This window comes from Coffea arabica, chromosome 11c (genome assembly GCF_036785885.1).
Source record: "Coffea arabica cultivar ET-39 chromosome 11c, Coffea Arabica ET-39 HiFi, whole genome shotgun sequence".
Taxonomy (NCBI): Eukaryota; Viridiplantae; Streptophyta; class Magnoliopsida; order Gentianales; family Rubiaceae; genus Coffea; species Coffea arabica.
The window spans coordinates 22,989,458-23,010,755 of NC_092330.1; the positions used below are offsets into that span (position 1 = coordinate 22,989,458).

The 21,298-nt window shown below is 43.8% G+C and overlaps 5 non-coding genes and 18 pseudogenes across 5 annotated transcripts; all 23 read left to right on the forward strand.

Moving 5' to 3' along the window:
* The first annotated feature begins 404 nt into the window (after positions 1-404).
* LOC140019015 (5S ribosomal RNA) lies at positions 405-522 on the forward strand (annotated as a pseudogene).
* A 927-nt stretch (positions 523-1,449) lies between these two features.
* On the forward strand, positions 1,450-1,568 carry LOC140017687 (5S ribosomal RNA). The gene has a single exon (XR_011823993.1). It is a non-coding gene; the product is annotated as a 5S ribosomal RNA (ribosomal RNA).
* Positions 1,569-1,979: 411 nt separating this feature from the next.
* LOC140020471 (5S ribosomal RNA) lies at positions 1,980-2,097 on the forward strand (annotated as a pseudogene).
* A 926-nt stretch (positions 2,098-3,023) lies between these two features.
* On the forward strand, positions 3,024-3,142 carry LOC140017191 (5S ribosomal RNA). Its single transcript, XR_011823504.1, has one exon. It is a non-coding gene; the product is annotated as a 5S ribosomal RNA (ribosomal RNA).
* Positions 3,143-3,556: 414 nt separating this feature from the next.
* LOC140017192 (5S ribosomal RNA) lies at positions 3,557-3,675 on the forward strand. Its single transcript, XR_011823505.1, has one exon. It is a non-coding gene; the product is annotated as a 5S ribosomal RNA (ribosomal RNA).
* A 414-nt stretch (positions 3,676-4,089) lies between these two features.
* LOC140017194 (5S ribosomal RNA) lies at positions 4,090-4,208 on the forward strand. The gene has a single exon (XR_011823507.1). It is a non-coding gene; the product is annotated as a 5S ribosomal RNA (ribosomal RNA).
* A 414-nt stretch (positions 4,209-4,622) lies between these two features.
* On the forward strand, positions 4,623-4,740 carry LOC140017837 (5S ribosomal RNA). The gene has a single exon (XR_011824143.1). It is a non-coding gene; the product is annotated as a 5S ribosomal RNA (ribosomal RNA).
* A 202-nt stretch (positions 4,741-4,942) lies between these two features.
* LOC140019017 (5S ribosomal RNA) lies at positions 4,943-5,060 on the forward strand (annotated as a pseudogene).
* Positions 5,061-5,973: 913 nt separating this feature from the next.
* On the forward strand, positions 5,974-6,091 carry LOC140019018 (5S ribosomal RNA; annotated as a pseudogene).
* A 924-nt stretch (positions 6,092-7,015) lies between these two features.
* Positions 7,016-7,133, forward strand: LOC140019020 (5S ribosomal RNA; annotated as a pseudogene).
* Positions 7,134-8,058: 925 nt separating this feature from the next.
* LOC140018343 (5S ribosomal RNA) lies at positions 8,059-8,176 on the forward strand (annotated as a pseudogene).
* A 913-nt stretch (positions 8,177-9,089) lies between these two features.
* LOC140019021 (5S ribosomal RNA) lies at positions 9,090-9,207 on the forward strand (annotated as a pseudogene).
* Positions 9,208-10,131: 924 nt separating this feature from the next.
* Positions 10,132-10,249, forward strand: LOC140019022 (5S ribosomal RNA; annotated as a pseudogene).
* Positions 10,250-11,174: 925 nt separating this feature from the next.
* LOC140018344 (5S ribosomal RNA) lies at positions 11,175-11,292 on the forward strand (annotated as a pseudogene).
* Positions 11,293-12,205: 913 nt separating this feature from the next.
* LOC140019023 (5S ribosomal RNA) lies at positions 12,206-12,323 on the forward strand (annotated as a pseudogene).
* Positions 12,324-13,247: 924 nt separating this feature from the next.
* Positions 13,248-13,365, forward strand: LOC140018345 (5S ribosomal RNA; annotated as a pseudogene).
* A 913-nt stretch (positions 13,366-14,278) lies between these two features.
* On the forward strand, positions 14,279-14,396 carry LOC140019024 (5S ribosomal RNA; annotated as a pseudogene).
* Positions 14,397-15,320: 924 nt separating this feature from the next.
* LOC140019025 (5S ribosomal RNA) lies at positions 15,321-15,438 on the forward strand (annotated as a pseudogene).
* Positions 15,439-16,362: 924 nt separating this feature from the next.
* On the forward strand, positions 16,363-16,480 carry LOC140018346 (5S ribosomal RNA; annotated as a pseudogene).
* A 924-nt stretch (positions 16,481-17,404) lies between these two features.
* LOC140018347 (5S ribosomal RNA) lies at positions 17,405-17,522 on the forward strand (annotated as a pseudogene).
* A 913-nt stretch (positions 17,523-18,435) lies between these two features.
* LOC140019026 (5S ribosomal RNA) lies at positions 18,436-18,553 on the forward strand (annotated as a pseudogene).
* Positions 18,554-19,477: 924 nt separating this feature from the next.
* LOC140018348 (5S ribosomal RNA) lies at positions 19,478-19,595 on the forward strand (annotated as a pseudogene).
* A 913-nt stretch (positions 19,596-20,508) lies between these two features.
* On the forward strand, positions 20,509-20,626 carry LOC140019027 (5S ribosomal RNA; annotated as a pseudogene).
* Positions 20,627-21,298: the final 672 nt, after the last annotated feature.

A 21,298-nucleotide genomic window follows, 5' to 3' on the forward strand; every position in this document is an offset into this window, starting at 1 on the left:
TTTGTTTCGAAATCCAAATTTCCCCTTCGTTCTTTATGCTGTAGTAATTTAGCTCCGTCGGAACGATTGCTTTTTATTTTGCTTCTCATCGAAGCATGAAGGCGGATCTGAAGGCGCGAGACAAGTCAGGAACGGTACGGCTGGATCGAAGCCCGGATCGTCGGTCAAAGTTGTCGGCGCAAATGTATAAGCGCAAGCGTGAAGGATCACTTTCAGGATAATTGAGAGTTGTGCGACGAGGGAAAAAAAAGGTGCAAAGCAACAAGAAAAAAATATAAAAGTAAATAAATAAAAGGATGAGAGGAAATTCATGAACTGACGCTTAGAATGAATTCGGGTCCAGAAAAGCCAAACTGCTTCACAGGACGTGGCAGTTTAAAAGAATAAAGCGAAAGGAACATGGCGGGTGCGATCATACCAGCACTAATGCACCGGATCCCATCAGAACTCCGAAGTTAAGCGTGCTTGGGCGACAGTAGTACTAGGATGGGTGACCCTAGGCCTGTCAACGGGTCGGGTCTAGACCCGGATCCGGATCGGATCCCTAAAATTTTTGCGGGTATGGGTAGGGATTTAATTCCGTTATCCGGATCCGGATCCGTTTTTTCAAACAAAAAAACGGGTCGGATACGGAATATAGTATTCCGACCCGTATTAGACCCGGATCCGGATATAAATGATTTAATAATTTATAAAAAATATATATTATCAATATAATTTGATTAGGATGATGTATTTGAGTAAAATCAATTTGATTTATTTTCTTATTTGGTTTTTTCTTTGCATTAGTTAGAAATTAGTTTACAAATATATCTTTTTCTCTTTTTTGTTAGAAATTATAAATTTTGGCAAATTTGTTCGGGTAGACCCGACCCGGATCCGAGACTCGCCGGGTCCGGATCCGAAACACCGAATAAAAGACCCGTCGGGTAAACGGGTCGGATCCGGGTCCGGGTCCAGAATAATGAATTCCGGCCCGGTCCCGGCACGTTGACACCCCTAGGTGACCCCCTGGGAAATCCTCGTGTTGCACCCCTCCCTTTTTTGTTTCGAAATCCAAATTTCCCCTTCGTTCTTTATGCTGTAGTAATTTAGCTCCGTCGGAACGATTGCTTTATATTTTGCTTCTCATCGAAGCATGAAGGCGGATCTGAAGGCGCGAGACAAGTCAGGAACGGTACGGCTGGATCGAAGCCCGGATCGTCGGTCAAAGTTGTCGGCGCAAATGTATAAGCGCAAGCGTGAAGGATCAATTTCAGGATAATTGAGAGTTGCGCGACGAGGGAAAAAAAAATGGTGCAAATCAACAAGAAAAAAATTTAAAAGTAAATAAATAAAAGGATGAGGGGAAATTCTTGAATTGACGCTTAAAATGAATTCGGGTCCAGAAAAGCAACACTGCTTCACAGGACGGGACAGTTTAAAAGAATAAAGCGAAAGGAACATGGCGGGTGCGATCATACCAGCACTAATGCACCAGATCCCATCAGAACTCCGAAGTTAAGCGTGCTTGGGCGAGAGTAGTACTAGGATGGGTGACCCCCTGGGAAGTCCTCGTGTTGCACCCCTCCCTTTTTTGTTTCGAAATCCAAATTTCCCCTTCGTTCTTTATGCTGTAGTAATTTAGCTCCGTCGGAACGATTGCTTTATATTTTGCTTCTTATCGAAGCATGAAGGCGGATCTGAAGGCGCGAGACAAGTCAGGAACGGTACGGCTGGATCGAAGCCCGGATCGTCGGTCAAAGTTGTCGGCGCAAATGTATAAGCGCAAGCGTGAAGGATCACTTTCAGGATAATTGAGAGTTGTGCGACGAGGGAAAAAAAAGGTGCAAAGCAACAAGAAAAAAATATAAAAGTAAATAAATAAAAGGATGAGAGGAAATTCATGAACTGACGCTTAGAATGAATTCGGGTCCAGAAAAGCCAAACTGCTTCACAGGACGTGGCAGTTTAAAAGAATAAAGCGAAAGGAACATGGCGGGTGCGATCATACCAGCACTAATGCACCGGATCCCATCAGAACTCCGAAATTAAGCGTGCTTGGGCGACAGTAGTACTAGGATGGGTGACCCTAGGCCTGTCAACGGGTCGGGTCTAGACCCGGATCCGGATCGGATCCCTGAAATTTTTGCGGGTATGGGTACGGATTTAATTCCGTTAACCGGATCCGGATCCGTTTTTTCAAACAAAAAAACGGGTCGAATACGGAATATAGTATTCCGACCCGTATTAGACCCGGATCCGGATATAAATGATTTAATAATTTATAAAAAAAATATATTATCAATATAATTTGATTAGGATGATGTATTTGAGTAAAATCAATTTGATTTATTTTCTTATTTGGTTTTTTCTTTGCATTAGCTAGAAATTTGTTTACAAATATATCTTTTTCTCTTTTTGTTAGAAATTATAAATTTTGGCAAATTTGTTCGGGTAGACCCGACCCGGATCCGAGACTCGCCGGGTCCGGATCCGGAACACAGAATAAAAGACCCGTCGGGTAAACGGGTCGGATCCGGGTCCGGGTCCGGAATAATGAATTCCGGCCCGGACCCGGCCCGTTGACACCCCTAGGTGACCCCCTGGGAAATATTCGTGTTGCACCCCTCCCTTTTTTGTTTCGAAATCCAAATTTCCCCTTCGTTCTTTATGCTGTAGTAATTTAGCTCCGTCGGAACGATTGCTTTTTATTTTGCTTCTCATCGAAGCATGAAGGCGGATCTGAAGGCGCGAGACAAGTCAGGAACGGTACGGCTGGATCGAAGCCCGGATCGTCGGTCAAAGTTGTCGGCGCAAATGTATAAGCGCAAGCGTGAAGGATCAATTTCAGGATAATTGAGAGTTGCGCGACGAGGGAAAAAAAAATGGTGCAAATCAACAAGAAAAAAATGTAAAAGTAAATAAATAAAAGGATGAGGGGAAATTCTTGAATTGACGCTTAAAATGAATTGGGGTCCATAAAAGCCACACTGCTTCACAGGACGGGGCAGTTTAAAAGAATAAAGCGAAAGGAACATGGCGGGTGCGATCATACCAGCACTAATGCACCGGATCCCATCAGAACTCCGAAGTTAAGCGTGCTTGGGCGAGAGTAGTACTAGGATGGGTGACCCCCTGGGAAGTCCTCGTGTTGCACCCCTCCCTTTTTTGTTTCGAAATCCAAATTTCCCCTTCGTTCTTTATGCTGTAGTAATTTAGCTCCGTCGGAACGATTGCTTTATATTTTGCTTCTTATCGAAGCATGAAGGCGGATCTGAAGGCGCGAGACAAGTCAGGAACGGTACGGCTGGATCGAAGCCCGGATCGTCGGTCAAAGTTGTCGGCGCAAATGTATAAGCGCAAGCGTGAAGGATCAATTTCAGGATAATTGAGAGTTGCGCGACGAGGGAAAAAAAAAATGGTGCAAATCAACAAGAAAAAAATGTAAAAGTAAATAAATAAAAGGATGAGGGGAAATTCTTGAATTGACGCTTAAAATGAATTCGGGTCCAGAAAAGCCACACTGCTTCACAGGACGGGGCAGTTTAAAAGAATAAAGCGAAAGGAACATGGCGGGTGCGATCATACCAGCACTAATGCACCGGATCCCATCAGAACTCCGAAGTTAAGCGTGCTTGGGCGAGAGTAGTACTAGGATGGGTGACCCCCTGGGAAGTCCTCGTGTTGCACCCCTCCCTTTTTTGTTTCGAAATCCAAATTTTCCCTTCGTTCTTTATGCTGTAGTAATTTAGCTCCGTCGGAACGATTGCTTTATATTTTGCTTCTTATCGAAGTATGAAGGCGGATCTGAAGGCGCGAGACAAGTCAGTAACGGTACGGCTGGATCGAAGCCCGGATCGTCGGTCAAAGTTGTCGGCGCAAATGTATAAGCGCAAGCGTGAAGGATCAATTTCAGGATAATTGAGAGTTGCGCGACGAGGGAAAAAAAAAATGGTGCAAATCAACAAGAAAAAAATGTAAAAGTAAATAAATAAAAGGATGAGGGGAAATTCTTGAATTGACGCTTAAAATGAATTCGGGTCCAGAAAAGCCACACTGCTTCACAGGACGGGGCAGTTTAAAAGAATAAAGCGAAAGGAACATGGCGGGTGCGATCATACCAGCACTAATGCACCGGATCCCATCAGAACTCCGAAGTTAAGCGTGCTTGGGCGAGAGTAGTACTAGGATGGGTGACCCCCTGGGAAGTCCTCGTGTTGCACCCCTCCCTTTTTTGTTTCGAAATCCAAATTTTCCCTTCGTTCTTTATGCTGTAGTAATTTAGCTCCGTCGGAACGATTGCTTTATATTTTGCTTCTTATCGAAGTATGAAGGCGGATCTGAAGGCGCGAGACAAGTCAGTAACGGTACGGCTGGATCGAAGCCCGGATCGTCGGTCAAAGTTGTCGGCGCAAATGTATAAGCGCAAGCGTGAAGGATCAATTTCAGGATAATTGAGAGTTGCGCGACGAGGGAAAAAAAAAATGGTGCAAATCAACAAGAAAAAAATGTAAAAGTAAATAAATAAAAGGATGAGGGGAAATTCTTGAATTGACGCTTAAAATGAATTCGGGTCCAGAAAAGCCACACTGCTTCACAGGACGGGGCAGTTTAAAAGAATAAAGCGAAAGGAACATGGCGGGTGCGATCATACCAGCACTAATGCACCGGATCCCATCAGAACTCCGAAGTTAAGCGTGCTTGGGCGAGAGTAGTACTAGGATGGGTGACCCCTGGGAAGTCCTCGTGTTGCACCCCTCCCTTTTTTGTTTCGAAATCCAAATTTCCCCTTCGTTCTTTATGCTGTAGTAATTTAGCTCCGTCGGAACGATTGCTTTATATTTTGCTTCTTATCGAAGCATGAAGGCGGATCTGAAGGCGCGAGACAAGTCAGGAACGGTACGGCTGGATCGAAGCCCGGATCGTCGGTCAAAGTTGTCGGCGCAAATGTAAACATGGCGGGTGCGATCATACCAGCACTAATGCACCGGATCCCATCAGAACTCCGAAGTTAAGCGTGCTTGGGCGACAGTAGTACTAGGATGGGTGACCCTAGGCCTGTCAACGGGTCGGGTCTAGACCCGGATCCGGATCGGATCCCTAAAATTTTTGCGGGTATGGGTAGGGATTTAATTCCGTTATCCGGATCCGGATCCGTTTTTTCAAACAAAAAAACGGGTCGGATACGGAATATAGTATTCCGACCCGTATTAGACCCGCATCCGGATATAAATGATTTAATAATTTATAAAAAATATATATTATCAATATAATTTGATTAGGATGATGTATTTGAGTAAAATCAATTTGATTTATTTTCTTATTTGGTTTTTTCTTTGCATTAGCTAGAAATTTGTTTACAAATATATCTTTTTCTCTTTTTTGTTAGAAATTATAAATTTTGGCAAATTTGTTCGGGTAGACCCGACCCGGATCCGAGACTCGCCGGGTCCGGATCCGGAACACAGAATAAAAGACCCGTCGGGTAAACCGGTCGGATCCGGAATAATGAATTCCGGCCCGGACCCGGCCCGTTGACACCCCTAGGTGACCCCCTGGGAAATCCTCGTGTTGCACCCCTCCCTTTTTTGTTTCGAAATCCAAATTTCCCCTTCGTTCTTTATGCTGTAGTAATTTAGCTCCGTCGGAACGATTGCTTTTTATTTTGCTTCTCATCGAAGCATGAAGGCGGATCTGAAGGCGCGAGACAAGTCAGGAACGGTACGGCTGGATCGAAGCCCGGATCGTCGGTCAAAGTTGTCGGCGCAAATGTATAAGCGCAAGCGTGAAGGATCACTTTCAGGATAATTGAGAGTTGTGCGACGAGGGAAAAAAAAGGTGCAAAGCAACAAGAAAAAAATATAAAAGTAAATAAATAAAAGGATGAGAGGAAATTCATGAACTGACGCTTAGAATGAATTCGGGTCCAGAAAAGCCAAACTGCTTCACAGGACGTGGCAGTTTAAAAGAATAAAGCGAAAGGAACATGGCGGGTGCGATCATACCAGCACTAATGCACCGGATCCCATCAGAACTCCGAAGTTAAGCGTGCTTGGGCGACAGTAGTACTAGGATGGGTGACCCTAGGCCTGTCAACGGGTCGGGTCTAGACCCGGATCCGGATCGGATCCCTGAAATTTTTGCGGGTATGGGTACGGATTTAATTCCGTTAACCGGATCCGGATCCGTTTTTTCAAACAAAAAAACGGGTCGAATACGGAATATAGTATTCCGACCCGTATTAGACCCGGATCCGGATATAAATGATTTAATAATTTATAAAAAAAATATATTATCAATATAATTTGATTAGGATGATGTATTTGAGTAAAATCAATTTGATTTATTTTCTTATTTGGTTTTTTCTTTGCATTAGTTAGAAATTTGTTTACAAATATATCTTTTTCTCTTTTTGTTAGAAATTATAAATTTTGGCAAATTTGTTCGGGTAGACCCGACCCGGATCCGAGACTCGCCGGGTCCGGATCCGGAACACAGAATAAAAGACCCGTCGGGTAAACGGGTCGGATCCGGGTCCGGGTCCGGAATAATGAATTCCGGCCCGGACCCGGCCCGTTGACACCCCTAGGTGACCCCCTGGGAAATCCTCGTGTTGCACCCCTCCCTTTTTTGTTTCGAAATCCAAATTTCCCCTTCGTTCTTTATGCTGTAGTAATTTAGCTCCGTCGGAACGATTGCTTTTTATTTTGCTTCTCATCGAAGCATGAAGGCGGATCTGAAGGCGCGAGACAAGTCAGGAACGGTACGGCTGGATCGAAGCCCGGATCGTCGGTCAAAGTTGTCGGCGCAAATGTATAAGCGCAAGCGTGAAGGATCACTTTCAGGATAATTGAGAGTTGTGCGACGAGGGAAAAAAAAGGTGCAAAGCAACAAGAAAAAAATATAAAAGTAAATAAATAAAAGGATGAGAGGAAATTCATGAACTGATGCTTAGAATGAATTCGGGTCCAGAAAAGCCAAACTGCTTCACAGGACGTGGCAGTTTAAAAGAATAAAGCGAAAGGAACATGGCGGGTGCGATCATACCAGCACTAATGCACCGGATCCCATCAGAACTCCGAAGTTAAGCGTGCTTGGGCGACAGTAGTACTAGGATGGGTGACCCTAGGCCTGTCAACGGGTCGGGTCTAGACCCGGATCCGGATCGGATCCCTAAAATTTTTGCGGGTATGGGTAGGGATTTAATTCCGTTATCCGGATCCGGATCCGTTTTTTCAAACAAAAAAACGGGTCGGATACGGAATATAGTATTCCGACCCGTATTAGACCCGCATCCGGATATAAATGATTTAATAATTTATAAAAAATATATATTATCAATATAATTTGATTAGGATGATGTATTTGAGTAAAATCAATTTGATTTATTTTCTTATTTGGTTTTTTCTTTGCATTAGTTAGAAATTAGTTTACAAATATATCTTTTTCTCTTTTTTGTTAGAAATTATAAATTTTGGCAAATTTGTTCGGGTAGACCCGACCCGGATCCGAGACTCGCCGGGTCCGGATCCGGAACACCGAATAAAAGACCCGTCGGGTAAACGGGTCGGATCCGGGTCCGGGTCCAGAATAATGAATTCCGGCCCGGACCCGGCACGTTGACACCCCTAGGTGACCCCCTGGGAAATCCTCGTGTTGCACCCCTCCCTTTTTTGTTTCGAAATCCAAATTTCCCCTTCGTTCTTTATGCTGTAGTAATTTAGCTCCGTCGGAACGATTGCTTTATATTTTGCTTTTTATCGAAGCATGAACGCGGATCTGAAGGCGCGAGACAAGTCAGGAACGGTACGGCTGGATCGAAGCCCGGATCGTCGGTCAAAGTTGTCGGCGCAAATGTATAAGCGCAAGCGTGAAGGATCACTTTCAGGATAATTGAGAGTTGTGCGACGAGGGAAAAAAAAGGTGCAAAGCAACAAGAAAAAAATATAAAAGTAAATAAATAAAAGGATGAGAGGAAATTCATGAACTGACGCTTAGAATGAATTCGGGTCCAGAAAAGCCAAACTGCTTCACAGGACGTGGCAGTTTAAAAGAATAAAGCGAAAGAAACATGGCGGGTGCGATCATACCAGCACTAATGCACCGGATCCCATCAGAACTCCGAAGTTAAGCGTGCTTGGGCGACAGTAGTACTAGGATGGGTGACCCTAGGCCGGTCAACGGGTCGGGTCTACACCCGGATCCGGATCGGATCCCTGAAATTTTTGCGGGTATGGGTAGGGATTTAATTCCGTTATCCGGATCCGGATCCGTTTTTTCAAACAAAAAAACGGGTCGGATACGGAATATAGTATTCCGACCCGTATTAGACCCGGATCCGGAAATAAATGATTTAATAATTTATAAAAAATATATATTATCAATATAATTTGATTAGGATGATGTATTTGAGTAAAATCAATTTGATTTATTTTCTTATTTGGTTTTTTCTTTGCATTAGCTAGAAATTTGTTTACAAATATATCTTTTTCTCTTTTTTGTTAGAAATTATAAATTTTGGCAAATTTGTTCGGGTAGACCCGACCCGGATCCGAGACTCGCCGGGTCCGGATCCGGAACACAGAATAAAAGACCCGTCGGGTAAACCGGTCGGATCCGGAATAATGAATTCCGGCCCGGACCCGGCCCGTTGACACCCCTAGGTGACCCCCTGGGAAATCCTCGTGTTGCACCCCTCCCTTTTTTGTTTCGAAATCCAAATTTCCCCTTCGTTCTTTATGCTGTAGTAATTTAGCTCCGTCGGAACGATTGCTTTTTATTTTGCTTCTCATCGAAGCATGAAGGCGGATCTGAAGGCGCGAGACAAGTCAGGAACGGTACGGCTGGATCGAAGCCCGGATCGTCGGTCAAAGTTGTCGGCGCAAATGTATAAGCGCAAGCGTGAAGGATCACTTTCAGGATAATTGAGAGTTGTGCGACGAGGGAAAAAAAAGGTGCAAAGCAACAAGAAAAAAATATAAAAGTAAATAAATAAAAGGATGAGAGGAAATTCATGAACTGACGCTTAGAATGAATTCGGGTCCAGAAAAGCCAAACTGCTTCACAGGACGTGGCAGTTTAAAAGAATAAAGCGAAAGGAACATGGCGGGTGCGATCATACCAGCACTAATGCACCGGATCCCATCAGAACTCCGAAGTTAAGCGTGCTTGGGCGACAGTAGTACTAGGATGGGTGACCCTAGGCCTGTCAACGGGTCGGGTCTAGACCCGGATCCGGATCGGATCCCTGAAATTTTTGCGGGTATGGGTACGGATTTAATTCCGTTAACCGGATCCGGATCCGTTTTTTCAAACAAAAAAACGGGTCGAATACGGAATATAGTATTCCGACCCGTATTAGACCCGGATCCGGATATAAATGATTTAATAATTTATAAAAAAAATATATTATCAATATAATTTGATTAGGATGATGTATTTGAGTAAAATCAATTTGATTTATTTTCTTATTTGGTTTTTTCTTTGCATTAGTTAGAAATTTGTTTACAAATATATCTTTTTCTCTTTTTGTTAGAAATTATAAATTTTGGCAAATTTGTTCGGGTAGACCCGACCCGGATCCGAGACTCGCCGGGTCCGGATCCGGAACACAGAATAAAAGACCCGTCGGGTAAACGGGTCGGATCCGGGTCCGGGTCCGGAATAATGAATTCCGGCCCGGACCCGGCCCGTTGACACCCCTAGGTGACCCCCTGGGAAATCCTCGTGTTGCACCCCTCCCTTTTTTGTTTCGAAATCCAAATTTCCCCTTCGTTCTTTATGCTGTAGTAATTTAGCTCCGTCGGAACGATTGCTTTTTATTTTGCTTCTCATCGAAGCATGAAGGCGGATCTGAAGGCGCGAGACAAGTCAGGAACGGTACGGCTGGATCGAAGCCCGGATCGTCGGTCAAAGTTGTCGGCGCAAATGTATAAGCGCAAGCGTGAAGGATCACTTTCAGGATAATTGAGAGTTGTGCGACGAGGGAAAAAAAAGGTGCAAAGCAACAAGAAAAAAATATAAAAGTAAATAAATAAAAGGATGAGAGGAAATTCATGAACTGATGCTTAGAATGAATTCGGGTCCAGAAAAGCCAAACTGCTTCACAGGACGTGGCAGTTTAAAAGAATAAAGCGAAAGGAACATGGCGGGTGCGATCATACCAGCACTAATGCACCGGATCCCATCAGAACTCCGAAGTTAAGCGTGCTTGGGCGACAGTAGTACTAGGATGGGTGACCCTAGGCCTGTCAACGGGTCGGGTCTAGACCCGGATCCGGATCGGATCCCTAAAATTTTTGCGGGTATGGGTAGGGATTTAATTCCGTTATCCGGATCCGGATCCGTTTTTTCAAACAAAAAAACGGGTCGGATACGGAATATAGTATTCCGACCCGTATTAGACCCGCATCCGGATATAAATGATTTAATAATTTATAAAAAATATATATTATCAATATAATTTGATTAGGATGATGTATTTGAGTAAAATCAATTTGATTTATTTTCTTATTTGGTTTTTTCTTTGCATTAGTTAGAAATTAGTTTACAAATATATCTTTTTCTCTTTTTTGTTAGAAATTATAAATTTTGGCAAATTTGTTCGGGTAGACCCGACCCGGATCCGAGACTCGCCGGGTCCGGATCCGGAACACCGAATAAAAGACCCGTCGGGTAAACGGGTCGGATCCGGGTCCGGGTCCAGAATAATGAATTCCGGCCCGGACCCGGCACGTTGACACCCCTAGGTGACCCCCTGGGAAATCCTCGTGTTGCACCCCTCCCTTTTTTGTTTCGAAATCCAAATTTCCCCTTCGTTCTTTATGCTGTAGTAATTTAGCTCCGTCGGAACGATTGCTTTATATTTTGCTTTTTATCGAAGCATGAACGCGGATCTGAAGGCGCGAGACAAGTCAGGAACGGTACGGCTGGATCGAAGCCCGGATCGTCGGTCAAAGTTGTCGGCGCAAATGTATAAGCGCAAGCGTGAAGGATCACTTTCAGGATAATTGAGAGTTGTGCGACGAGGGAAAAAAAAGGTGCAAAGCAACAAGAAAAAAATATAAAAGTAAATAAATAAAAGGATGAGAGGAAATTCATGAACTGACGCTTAGAATGAATTCGGGTCCAGAAAAGCCAAACTGCTTCACAGGACGTGGCAGTTTAAAAGAATAAAGCGAAAGAAACATGGCGGGTGCGATCATACCAGCACTAATGCACCGGATCCCATCAGAACTCCGAAGTTAAGCGTGCTTGGGCGACAGTAGTACTAGGATGGGTGACCCTAGGCCGGTCAACGGGTCGGGTCTACACCCGGATCCGGATCGGATCCCTGAAATTTTTGCGGGTATGGGTAGGGATTTAATTCCGTTATCCGGATCCGGATCCGTTTTTTCAAACAAAAAAACGGGTCGGATACGGAATATAGTATTCCGACCCGTATTAGACCCGGATCCGGAAATAAATGATTTAATAATTTATAAAAAATATATATTATCAATATAATTTGATTAGGATGATGTATTTGAGTAAAATCAATTTGATTTATTTTCTTATTTGGTTTTTTCTTTGCATTAGCTAGAAATTTGTTTACAAATATATCTTTTTCTCTTTTTTGTTAGAAATTATAAATTTTGGCAAATTTGTTCGGGTAGACCCGACCCGGATCCGAGACTCGCCGGGTCCGGATCCGGAACACAGAATAAAAGACCCGTCGGGTAAACCGGTCGGATCCGGAATAATGAATTCCGGCCCGGACCCGGCCCGTTGACACCCCTAGGTGACCCCCTGGGAAATCCTCGTGTTGCACCCCTCCCTTTTTTGTTTCGAAATCCAAATTTCCCCTTCGTTCTTTATGCTGTAGTAATTTAGCTCCGTCGGAACGATTGCTTTTTATTTTGCTTCTCATCGAAGCATGAAGGCGGATCTGAAGGCGCGAGACAAGTCAGGAACGGTACGGCTGGATCGAAGCCCGGATCGTCGGTCAAAGTTGTCGGCGCAAATGTATAAGCGCAAGCGTGAAGGATCACTTTCAGGATAATTGAGAGTTGTGCGACGAGGGAAAAAAAAGGTGCAAAGCAACAAGAAAAAAATATAAAAGTAAATAAATAAAAGGATGAGAGGAAATTCATGAACTGATGCTTAGAATGAATTCGGGTCCAGAAAAGCCAAACTGCTTCACAGGACGTGGCAGTTTAAAAGAATAAAGCGAAAGGAACATGGCGGGTGCGATCATACCAGCACTAATGCACCGGATCCCATCAGAACTCCGAAGTTAAGCGTGCTTGGGCGACAGTAGTACTAGGATGGGTGACCCTAGGCCTGTCAACGGGTCGGGTCTAGACCCGGATCCGGATCGGATCCCTGAAATTTTTGCGGGTATGGATACGGATTTAATTCCGTTAACCGGATCCGGATCCGTTTTTTCAAACAAAAAAACGGGTCGAATACGGAATATAGTATTCCGACCCGTATTAGACCCGGATCCGGATATAAATGATTTAATAATTTATAAAAAAAATATATTATCAATATAATTTGATTAGGATGATGTATTTGAGTAAAATCAATTTGATTTATTTTCTTATTTGGTTTTTTCTTTGCATTAGCTAGAAATTTGTTTACAAATATATCTTTTTCTCTTTTTGTTAGAAATTATAAATTTTGGCAAATTTGTTCGGGTAGACCCGACCCGGATCCGAGACTCGCCGGGTCCGGATCCGGAACACAGAATAAAAGACCCGTCGGGTAAACGGGTCGGATCCGGGTCCGGGTCCGGAATAATGAATTCCGGCCCGGACCCGGCCCGTTGACACCCCTAGGTGACCCCCTGGGAAATACTCGTGTTGCACCCCTCCCTTTTTTGTTTCGAAATCCAAATTTCCCCTTCGTTCTTTATGCTGTAGTAATTTAGCTCCGTCGGAACGATTGCTTTTTATTTTGCTTCTCATCGAAGCATGAAGGCGGATCTGAAGGCGCGAGACAAGTCAGGAACGGTACGGCTGGATCGAAGCCCGGATCGTCGGTCAAAGTTGTCGGCGCAAATGTATAAGCGCAAGCGTGAAGGATCACTTTCAGGATAATTGAGAGTTGTGCGACGAGGGAAAAAAAAGGTGCAAAGCAACAAGAAAAAAATATAAAAGTAAATAAATAAAAGGATGAGAGGAAATTCATGAACTGACGCTTAGAATGAATTCGGGTCCAGAAAAGCCAAACTGCTTCACAGGACGTGGCAGTTTAAAAGAATAAAGCGAAAGAAACATGGCGGGTGCGATCATACCAGCACTAATGCACCGGATCCCATCAGAACTCCGAAGTTAAGCGTGCTTGGGCGACAGTAGTACTAGGATGGGTGACCCTAGGCCGGTCAACGGGTCGGGTCTACACCCGGATCCGGATCGGATCCCTGAAATTTTTGCGGGTATGGGTAGGGATTTAATTCCGTTATCCGGATCCGGATCCGTTTTTTCAAACAAAAAAACGGGTCGGATACGGAATATAGTATTCCGACCCGTATTAGACCCGGATCCGGAAATAAATGATTTAATAATTTATAAAAAATATATATTATCAATATAATTTGATTAGGATGATGTATTTGAGTAAAATCAATTTGATTTATTTTCTTATTTGGTTTTTTCTTTGCATTAGCTAGAAATTTGTTTACAAATATATCTTTTTCTCTTTTTTGTTAGAAATTATAAATTTTGGCAAATTTGTTCGGGTAGACCCGACCCGGATCCGAGACTCGCCGGGTCCGGATCCGGAACACAGAATAAAAGACCCGTCGGGTAAACCGGTCGGATCCGGAATAATGAATTCCGGCCCGGACCCGGCCCGTTGACACCCCTAGGTGACCCCCTGGGAAATCCTCGTGTTGCACCCCTCCCTTTTTTGTTTCGAAATCCAAATTTCCCCTTCGTTCTTTATGCTGTAGTAATTTAGCTCCGTCGGAACGATTGCTTTTTATTTTGCTTCTCATCGAAGCATGAAGGCGGATCTGAAGGCGCGAGACAAGTCAGGAACGGTACGGCTGGATCGAAGCCCGGATCGTCGGTCAAAGTTGTCGGCGCAAATGTATAAGCGCAAGCGTGAAGGATCACTTTCAGGATAATTGAGAGTTGTGCGACGAGGGAAAAAAAAGGTGCAAAGCAACAAGAAAAAAATATAAAAGTAAATAAATAAAAGGATGAGAGGAAATTCATGAACTGACGCTTAGAATGAATTCGGGTCCAGAAAAGCCAAACTGCTTCACAGGACGTGGCAGTTTAAAACAATAAAGCGAAAGGAACATGGCGGGTGCGATCATACCAGCACTAATGCACCGGATCCCATCAGAACTCCGAAGTTAAGCGTGCTTGGGCGACAGTAGTACTAGGATGGGTGACCCTAGGCCTGTCAACGGGTCGGGTCTAGACCCGGATCCGGATCGGATCCCTGAAATTTTTGCGGGTATGGGTACGGATTTAATTCCGTTAACCGGATCCGGATCCGTTTTTTCAAACAAAAAAACGGGTCGAATACGGAATATAGTATTCCGACCCGTATTAGACCCGGATCCGGATATAAATGATTTAATAATTTATAAAAAAAATATATTATCAATATAATTTGATTAGGATGATGTATTTGAGTAAAATCAATTTGATTTATTTTCTTATTTGGTTTTTTCTTTGCATTAGTTAGAAATTTGTTTACAAATATATCTTTTTCTCTTTTTGTTAGAAATTATAAATTTTGGCAAATTTGTTCGGGTAGACCCGACCCGGATCCGAGACTCGCCGGGTCCGGATCCGGAACACAGAATAAAAGACCCGTCGGGTAAACGGGTCGGATCCGGGTCCGGGTCCGGAATAATGAATTCCGGCCCGGACCCGGCCCGTTGACACCCCTAGGTGACCCCCTGGGAAATCCTCGTGTTGCACCCCTCCCTTTTTTGTTTCGAAATCCAAATTTCCCCTTCGTTCTTTATGCTGTAGTAATTTAGCTCCGTCGGAACGATTGCTTTTTATTTTGCTTCTCATCGAAGCATGAAGGCGGATCTGAAGGCGCGAGACAAGTCAGGAACGGTACGGCTGGATCGAAGCCCGGATCGTCGGTCAAAGTTGTCGGCGCAAATGTATAAGCGCAAGCGTGAAGGATCACTTTCAGGATAATTGAGAGTTGTGCGACGAGGGAAAAAAAAGGTGCAAAGCAACAAGAAAAAAATATAAAAGTAAATAAATAAAAGGATGAGAGGAAATTCATGAACTGACGCTTAGAATGAATTCGGGTCCAGAAAAGCCAAACTGCTTCACAGGACGTGGCAGTTTAAAAGAATAAAGCGAAAGGAACATGGCGGGTGCGATCATACCAGCACTAATGCACCGGATCCCATCAGAACTCCGAAGTTAAGCGTGCTTGGGCGACAGTAGTACTAGGATGGGTGACCCTAGGCCTGTCAACGGGTCGGGTCTAGACCCGGATCCGGATCGGATCCCTAAAATTTTTGCGGGTATGGGTAGGGATTTAATTCCGTTATCCGGATCCGGATCCGTTTTTTCAAACAAAAAAACGGGTCGGATACGGAATATAGTATTCCGACCCGTATTAGACCCGCATCCGGATATAAATGATTTAATAATTTATAAAAAATATATATTATCAATATAATTTGATTAGGATGATGTATTTGAGTAAAATCAATTTGATTTATTTTCTTATTTGGTTTTTTCTTTGCATTAGCTAGAAATTTGTTTACAAATATATCTTTTTCTCTTTTTGTTAGAAATTATAAATTTTGGCAAATTTGTTCGGGTAGACCCGACCCGGATCCGAGACTCGCCGGGTCCGGATCCGGAACACAGAATAAAAGACCCGTCGGGTAAACGGGTCGGATCCGGGTCCGGGTCCGGAATAATGAATTCCGGCCCGGACCCGGCCCGTTGACACCCCTAGGTGACCCCCTGGGAAATCCTCGTGTTGCACCCCTCCCTTTTTTGTTTCGAAATCCAAATTTCCCCTTCGTTCTTTATGCTGTAGTAATTTAGCTCCGTCGGAACGATTGCTTTATATTTTGCTTTTTATCGAAGCATGAACGCGGATCTGAAGGCGCGAGACAAGTCAGGAACGGTACGGCTGGATCGAAGCCCGGATCGTCGGTCAAAGTTGTCGGCGCAAATGTATAAGCGCAAGCGTGAAGGATCACTTTCAGGATAATTGAGAGTTGTGCGACGAGGGAAAAAAAAGGTGCAAAGCAACAAGAAAAAAATATAAAAGTAAATAAATAAAAGGATGAGAGGAAATTCATGAACTGACGCTTAGAATGAATTCGGGTCCAGAAAAGCCAAACTGCTTCACAGGACGTGGCAGTTTAAAAGAATAAAGCGAAAGAAACATGGCGGGTGCGATCATACCAGCACTAATGCACCGGATCCCATCAGAACTCCGAAGTTAAGCGTGCTTGGGCGACAGTAGTACTAGGATGGGTGACCCTAGGCCGGTCAACGGGTCGGGTCTAGACCCGGATCCGGATCGGATCCCTGAAATTTTTGCGGGTATGGGTAGGGATTTAATTCCGTTATCCGGATCCGGATCCGTTTTTTCAAACAAAAAAACGGGTCGGATACGGAATATAGTATTCCGACCCGTATTAGACCCGGATCCGGAAATAAATGATTTAATAATTTATAAAAAATATATATTATCAATATAATTTGATTAGGATGATGTATTTGAGTAAAATCAATTTGATTTATTTTCTTATTTGGTTTTTTCTTTGCATTAGCTAGAAATTTGTTTACAAATATATCTTTTTCTCTTTTTGTTAGAAATTATAAATTTTGGCAAATTTGTTCGGGTAGACCCGACCCGGATCCGAGACTCGCCGGGTCCGGATCCGGAACACAGAATAAAAGACCCGTCGGGTAAACGGGTCGGATCCGGGTCCGGGTCCGGAATAATGAATTCCGGCCCGGACCCGGCCCGTTGACACCCCTAGGTGACCCCCTGGGAAATACTCGTGTTGCACCCCTCCCTTTTTTGTTTCGAAATCCAAATTTCCCCTTCGTTCTTTATGCTGTAGTAATTTAGCTCCGTCGGAACGATTGCTTTTTATTTTGCTTCTCATCGAAGCATGAAGGCGGATCTGAAGGCGCGAGACAAGTCAGGAACGGTACGGCTGGATCGAAGCCCGGATCGTCGGTCAAAGTTGTCGGCGCAAATGTATAAGCGCAAGCGTGAAGGATCACTTTCAGGATAATTGAGAGTTGTGCGACGAGGGAAAAAAAAGGTGCAAAGCAACAAGAAAAAAATATAAAAGTAAATAAATAAAAGGATGAGAGGAAATTCATGAACTGACGCTTAGAATGAATTCGGGTCCAGAAAAGCCAAACTGCTTCACAGGACGTGGCAGTTTAAAAGAATAAAGCGAAAGAAACATGGCGGGTGCGATCATACCAGCACTAATGCACCGGATCCCATCAGAACTCCGAAGTTAAGCGTGCTTGGGCGACAGTAGTACTAGGATGGGTGACCCTAGGCCGGTCAACGGGTCGGGTCTACACCCGGATCCGGATCGGATCCCTGAAATTTTTGCGGGTATGGGTAGGGATTTAATTCCGTTATCCGGATCCGGATCCGTTTTTTCAAACAAAAAAACGGGTCGGATACGGAATATAGTATTCCGACCCGTATTAGACCCGGATCCGGAAATAAATGATTTAATAATTTATAAAAAATATATATTATCAATATAATTTGATTAGGATGATGTATTTGAGTAAAATCAATTTGATTTATTTTCTTATTTGGTTTTTTCTTTGCATTAGCTAGAAATTTGTTTACAAATATATCTTTTTCTCTTTTTTGTTAGAAATTATAAATTTTGGCAAATTTGTTCGGGTAGACCCGACCCGGATCCGAGACTCGCCGGGTCCGGATCCGGAACACAGAATAAAAGACCCGTCGGGTAAACCGGTCGGATCCGGAATAATGAATTCCGGCCCGGACCCGGCCCGTTGACACCCCTAGGTGACCCCCTGGGAAATCCTCGTGTTGCACCCCTCCCTTTTTTGTTTCGAAATCCAAATTTCCCCTTCGTTCTTTATGCTGTAGTAATTTAGCTCCGTCGGAACGATTGCTTTTTATTTTGCTTCTCATCGAAGCATGAAGGCGGATCTGAAGGCGCGAGACAAGTCAGGAACGGTACGGCTGGATCGAAGCCCGGATCGTCGGTCAAAGTTGTCGGCGCAAATGTATAAGCGCAAGCGTGAAGGATCACTTTCAGGATAATTGAGAGTTGTGCGACGAGGGAAAAAAAAGGTGCAAAGCAACAAGAAAAAAATATAAAAGTAAATAAATAAAAGGATGAGAGGAAATTCATGAACTGACGCTTAGAATGAATTCGGGTCCAGAAAAGCCAAACTGCTTCACAGGACGTGGCAGTTTAAAAGAATAAAGCGAAAGGAACATGGCGGGTGCGATCATACCAGCACTAATGCACCGGATCCCATCAGAACTCCGAAGTTAAGCGTGCTTGGGCGACAGTAGTACTAGGATGGGTGACCCTAGGCCTGTCAACGGGTCGGGTCTAGACCCGGATCCGGATCGGATCCCTAAAATTTTTGCGGGTATGGGTAGGGATTTAATTCCGTTATCCGGATCCGGATCCGTTTTTTCAAACAAAAAAACGGGTCGGATACGGAATATAGTATTCCGACCCGTATTAGACCCGCATCCGGATATAAATGATTTAATAATTTATAAAAAATATATATTATCAATATAATTTGATTAGGATGATGTATTTGAGTAAAATCAATTTGATTTATTTTCTTATTTGGTTTTTTCTTTGCATTAGCTAGAAATTTGTTTACAAATATATCTTTTTCTCTTTTTGTTAGAAATTATAAATTTTGGCAAATTTGTTCGGGTAGACCCGACCCGGATCCGAGACTCGCCGGGTCCGGATCCGGAACACAGAATAAAAGACCCGTCGGGTAAACGGGTCGGATCCGGGTCCGGGTCCGGAATAATGAATTCCGGCCCGGACCCGGCCCGTTGACACCCCTAGGTGACCCCCTGGGAAATCCTCGTGTTGCACCCCTCCCTTTTTTGTTTCGAAATCCAAATTTCCCCTTCGTTCTTTATGCTGTAGTAATTTAGCTCCGTCGGAACGATTGCTTTATATTTTGCTTTTTATCGAAGCATGAACGCGGATCTGAAGGCGCGAGACAAGTCAGGAACGGTACGGCTGGATCGAAGCCCGGATCGTCGGTCAAAGTTGTCGGCGCAAATGTATAAGCGCAAGCGTGAAGGATCACTTTCAGGATAATTGAGAGTTGTGCGACGAGGGAAAAAAAAGGTGCAAAGCAACAAGAAAAAAATATAAAAGTAAATAAATAAAAGGATGAGAGGAAATTCATGAACTGACGCTTAGAATGAATTCGGGTCCAGAAAAGCCAAACTGCTTCACAGGACGTGGCAGTTTAAAAGAATAAAGCGAAAGAAACATGGCGGGTGCGATCATACCAGCACTAATGCACCGGATCCCATCAGAACTCCGAAGTTAAGCGTGCTTGGGCGACAGTAGTACTAGGATGGGTGACCCTAGGCCGGTCAACGGGTCGGGTCTACACCCGGATCCGGATCGGATCCCTGAAATTTTTGCGTGTATGGGTAGGGATTTAATTCCGTTATCCGGATCCGGATCCGTTTTTTCAAACAAAAAAACGGGTCGGATACGGAATATAGTATTCCGACCCGTATTAGACCCGGATCCGGAAATAAATGATTTAATAATTTATAAAAAATATATATTATCAATATAATTTGATTAGGATGATGTATTTGAGTAAAATCAATTTGATTTATTTTCTTATTTGGTTTTTTCTTTGCATTAGCTAGAAATTTGTTTACAAATATATCTTTTTCTCTTTTTTGTTAGAAATTATAAATTTTGGCAAATTTGTTCGGGTAGACCCGACCCGGATCCGAGACTCGCCGGGTCCGGATCCGGAACACAGAATAAAAGACCCGTCGGGTAAACCGGTCGGATCCGGAATAATGAATTCCGGCCCGGACCCGGCCCGTTGACACCCCTAGGTGACCCCCTGGGAAATCCTCGTGTTGCACCCCTCCCTTTTTTGTTTCGAAATCCAAATTTCCCCTTCGTTCTTTATGCTGTAGTAATTTAGCTCCGTCGGAACGATTGCTTTTTATTTTGCTTCTCATCGAAGCATGAAGGCGGATCTGAAGGCGCGAGACAAGTCAGGAACGGTACGGCTGGATCGAAGCCCGGATCGTCGGTCAAAGTTGTCGGCGCAAATGTATAAGCGCAAGCGTGAAGGATCACTTTCAGGATAATTGAGAGTTGTGCGACGAGGGAAAAAAAAGGTGCAAAGCAACAAGAAAAAAATATAAAAGTAAATAAATAAAAGGATGAGAGGAAATTCATGAACTGACGCTTAGAATGAATTCGGGTCCAGAAAAGCCAAACTGCTTCACAGGACGTGGCAGTTTAAAACAATAAAGCGAAAGGAACATGGCGGGTGCGATCATACCAGCACTAATGCACCGGATCCCATCAGAACTCCGAAGTTAAGCGTGCTTGGGCGACAGTAGTACTAGGATGGGTGACCCTAGGCCTGTCAACGGGTCGGGTCTAGACCCGGATCCGGATCGGATCCCTGAAATTTTTGCGGGTATGGGTACGGATTTAATTCCGTTAACCGGATCCGGATCCGTTTTTTCAAACAAAAAAACGGGTCGAATACGGAATATAGTATTCCGACCCGTATTAGACCCGGATCCGGATATAAATGATTTAATAATTTATAAAAAAAATATATTATCAATATAATTTGATTAGGATGATGTATTTGAGTAAAATCAATTTGATTTATTTTCTTATTTGGTTTTTTCTTTGCATTAGTTAGAAATTTGTTTACAAATATATCTTTTTCTCTTTTTGTTAGAAATTATAAATTTTGGCAAATTTGTTCGGGTAGACCCGACCCGGATCCGAGACTCGCCGGGTCCGGATCCGGAACACAGAATAAAAGACCCGTCGGGTAAACGGGTCGGATCCGGGTCCGGGTCCGGAATAATGAATTCCGGCCCGGACCCGGCCCGTTGACACCCCTAGGTGACCCCCTGGGAAATCCTCGTGTTGCACCCCTCCCTTTTTTGTTTCGAAATCCAAATTTCCCCTTCGTTCTTTATGCTGTAGTAATTTAGCTCCGTCGGAACGATTGCTTTTTATTTTGCTTCTCATCGAAGCATGAAGGCGGATCTGAAGGCGCGAGACAAGTCAGGAACGGTACGGCTGGATCGAAGC